The 4,528-nt window shown below is 37.4% G+C and overlaps 1 pseudogene; it reads right to left on the bottom strand.

The window, feature by feature from the left end:
* Nucleotides 1–2,881: 2,881 nt before the first annotated feature.
* LOC143588672 (chitinase CLP-like) lies at nt 2,882–4,298 on the bottom strand (annotated as a pseudogene).
* Nucleotides 4,299–4,528: the final 230 nt, after the last annotated feature.

Genomic DNA, 4,528 nt, shown 5'->3' on the forward strand with positions numbered 1-4,528 from the left:
AATTAAATCCCATTCTCTATTCGAGTCTAAGCATGTAGGATGCTTAAATATCTCAAACTTTGCTCTGATACCAACTTGTAAGGCCCGTTACCGGTGCCTCACATTTGGACGTTGGATTTACTCATCAACATAGTTCTAATCATCAGAGTTAATAAAAACATACCCGGAATATAAAAACTTTCATAAGCATTACATTAATCCATAACTTGTCTTAGAATAAACACCTTGTCTTTCAAAATAACATAATATTAAACATAAACGTCTTCCGATGCCAGCCACTTATTCAATGCCACGTGCTCCCCTCAAGCGAGCTGTTTCATTCTACTCACCTGCGTGCATACTAAAAGTCAGCTACGCTGAGTGAGTTCTATTTAATAACATAACATACTTTACATACATACATACATACTTCCGTTCATACTCTCATAAATCAAATTCTACTTTACTCTATTCTATTCTGCCTCGGATATTATTAGGGTCCGGTCCCGTTTTCTGCCTTGGATATTATTAGGGTCCGGTCCCTTTTTCTGCCTCGAGATTATTAAAGGGCTCGGTCCCTTTTTTGCCTTGGATATTATTAGGGTCCAATCCCTTTTCTACCTTTCTATCTCTTACATTCATTCATAACATACATACATATCATTCATAGCTTATACATAACGTTATATCTTGACAGCACGTGCAATATCCGAAGATCGTTCACGTACCGACAAGCCATCATTCTTACCTTTCACATAATCACATAAGGCATACACTTATCACTTAGGATAAATGTATTAACAATCACATCGAGTATGCACACAGCCCCGAAAACATAACACATAAATGGGGCTAGAAACTCACCTGAATGCGGTTACGTTCACCGTTAATAGTTATTCCCTTCTTGAGCTGTGCACAACTAACTGTATAATATTTGCACGTATCAATTAATTATTACTACTCATATCGTATTTTCTATCTTCATATAACCCACAACGAACGCGGGTAACGCCCCTGGCAGCAGGGTTCAAGGGGCGGCAGCCCCTAGCGGGGTCCAAGGGGCAGAGGGGGCTGGGGTCGAGCTGCCAGGTCAGCTTGGAAAAATTTTATTTCCATTAACCGTCTTAACACATTTTTCATTAAGATTTTAATTTATTTTCTAAGTTGGACTAGCATTTTATGGGCTTAATTAAGTCAGTCCAACTGTTCATCTGGGCCCAACTGGGTCTAGGCCCAAACCAAACAGAGATCTAGCCGAGAACTCTTTGGCAGAGAACTCTTGGCCGAGAACGCTGGGTTGACCTAGAACCTTGGTTTGACCGAAAACCCATGTTTTCGGTCGAGAACGCCATGGCCGAAAACCACATGCCCGAGAACCATGTAGATCGAGAACATCATGGCCGAAAACCACATGTTGGCCGAAAACCATCAGCCTAGCTCCTCATTCCACTTTTATGATTTTTACTTTGCTCAGTTATTGATCTAAGGTTCAAATCATGAACTTTTAACCTCCTATCATCATCATTCATAATCATTGCACCCCCGTCACTATACTATCATCTAGATCTAACCCGTTTTAGGCATAAAGCTTGGACCTTTATACATTTAAAACGTTTTAGGCTAGATCTAGGGTTCCTTTATGAATCGTGTATAACCATATGTCTATTAAGTCCGTTTTAATCATTAAGTTTGCATTTTTATGATGTATCTAGACCAAATCTAGTCTATGTTTGATTTTCATGGCTAACCTTTCATAAAAACGTAACCTTTAAGTTCAAGAACATACCTTATGTCGATTTCTAGGCTACGGCTAGTTTGGTTACAAGCTTGGATCTTGTAGCTCGCTTGAATACAGAGGATGGATCGAAGATCTTGACTCGTTTGATTCTTGGATCACAATTCTCTCTTGCGGCCGAAAAGGAAAGGGTTTGTGTGTGTTATGGAGGTGTAGGGAGAATAAGATGGAAAATATGGATGGAAATGGAAAGGATTAGGGTTTAAGGGGTATTTATACTCCCTTAAGCCCATGGACCTAAGGCCCATCTTTCCTTTTTTAGTCCATGATTAATTCCATTTAATCTAGCTTACTTATCTTTCCCCCTATTAATATTATTTTATTTATCATCTTAAGTAAACTTGTCCATCATAAGAAATAATATATAAAATATTATTTATTGAAATTTCGGGATGTTACAATGGACGTTTAAGTCGGATGAGTCATTTTGACAGTACGTTTTTATATGTATTTGATATCATTAGCGGATTAACTTTAGTTTGTTTGATTTGCTAATTGGACAACCATTCTGATTCATTTTGTTGTTGGGATTATTAGAAAATTATTGTTTCCTAATAAATTTCTTTTCAGAATTTTAGGTTTATTTTTTGTTTAGAATTGTTGGTTTAATTTTTGCCTCATATTTGAATTTTAGCAGATTTTCTCATTTTTAGTAAATTTTTCAGATTTTTGCTAACTTTTGTAGAATTTATGTGAAAGGTTGATTCCATAAACAACAAAAATAGATTAAACCATATTTTGATGAATTATGTGCTCTCTAATTTAATATTTTATTGAAAGGTAAAAAAATGCTACCTATTAGGTAAAAACAAGAGAAAAGAAAAAAAGTACCCGGATAAACAAATATTTTTCAAAATATGCCAAAATAGTAAATAATTTTTGTATCTGCACTCATTTGAAAAAAAAAAGTTGCTATTCACTTTCAACAATAAATAAATGCAAGTAATAAATACCGAATAACAGAATCACTAACTTAGTCTAGTGATAAAAGAATATGCATTATAACTAAATGGCTGTGAGTTTTAGTCTCATTTAAAACATACGATGATACTGTAAAAGGTGAAAAAAAAATATAGTCGCTAAAAAAAATAATAAATACAAGAGAACATACATTGAATTCACGCGCGTGGATCGAAATAAGATTAATTTCATTACAGATTAAGCGGATTTGAGAATATTAAACAAGCATTTCATTATTAGTAAAGCAAACTGTTGCCGGTAATATTTATTATTCCAACTGGTTCAACTCATACAAATACAATCATTGAGTGACCGTGAAGTGGAAGTTTGAACATGAGGTCCCTCTACGTAGCAACGAGGAACTAAACCCTAACCTCGACTTCTCCAAATCAAACAACAAAAAGTTATCCTCGAACTGATACACCCCAATCACGATCGCATGTTCACTTGCCGGACCACCATCGACAACCGCCAGACACGCCACATCTTCCGTCACTTGCTTAATAGAGTTCCCGGTGGATATAGTCCACCTTTTCCCATCTTGTAGCATCAGATCAATATCCGGTACTTTTAAATCAACTTTAGTACCATTAAAACACAAACCAAAAGGTGGCACCAACTGTTCTAGTACTGGGATTCTTGTCTTAACCCTTGTCATTGTTGTCACAGCCCTTTTAAACCTTCGAACCACGAGATTATAGATGTCGGTCCGAAGCTTGGTGTAAGGCTCAAGTGTGCTTATTTTGGTAGTTGCATTAACAGGAATAATAATAGAGCTGTTTCTAATCACAATAGCATTGACACCAATAAAGTATCCAAACGAATTAGGTTGCTTACGCAACACGGTATAAGAAAGTAAACTCATTATGTCAACATTAGATTGAGGATTAAGATAATAAGGACCATTTCCAAGAAAAAGAACACCAGGATTAGACATGGAACTAGGCAAACATAGACCTATAGTTCGGTTAACCGGATCGTGTAAATATGCTGGTCACGCGTATGGAGACGATGAAAGCGCGATCACACCAAGAACATTTGAAGGGAAGGGATCAAATGTCCAAGGGGGAGTAGATGCAGCGGTGGGATAAGTTGTATAAAGATCATCAAATAAAACATTTTTACCGTTGTTGCTTGTTGTGAACATGAACTGGTCATATGTTGGTAAGGCCTGGCTACACGAACCTGTAACCGGGCTGATGATATTAACCGGGCATAGCTCGCAATCGAAATAACCTTCGTACATTGAATGGTTAGTTGGTGAAGGACAAGTAGGGTCTTGATATGAGAAAGTGGTTCGTAACTCGGTGCATGGGAACTCGCGGCATGTGACCGCGTAAGGACAAGCGTCGCAACCGTCTTGCCGAGAGCTGAAGTAGGCTGGAGTGTTATGGCGAGGGTCAGGGTATTGGGAGTTGTCGAAATAGGCGTGGGTGCTGTAAAGAGGGTCAGTGGCGGCATCGGTGTGTTTGTTAACCGGAAGAACGATGGAGGATGCTATGGCTTCATGTTGATGAGAGATGAAGGCTAGAAGGATGGTTATTACTTGTGTAAGAACAAGCATGTTTGAATGTGTGTTGTATGAGGGTATGTAGTTTTGGAATGCATGGGATGCCTATTTAAGAAACCAAAAGGAAACGGCAACACCAAGAATGACTTTTCCGGAACCTTTTTGTTTAAGATTTTTTATATGTAGATAAACAATTTTGACTATTAAACATTCGTAACATCAAGGTGTTTAATGAATGTTTTTGAATATCTACATGGCACTTGGAGCTACAATAACACCATATT

Source organism: Bidens hawaiensis, unplaced genomic scaffold (assembly GCF_021521415.1).
Source record: "Bidens hawaiensis isolate Kalapana, Puna unplaced genomic scaffold, B.hawaiensis_p1.1 tig00036685_1, whole genome shotgun sequence".
NCBI classification, from domain to species: Eukaryota; Viridiplantae; Streptophyta; class Magnoliopsida; order Asterales; family Asteraceae; genus Bidens; species Bidens hawaiensis.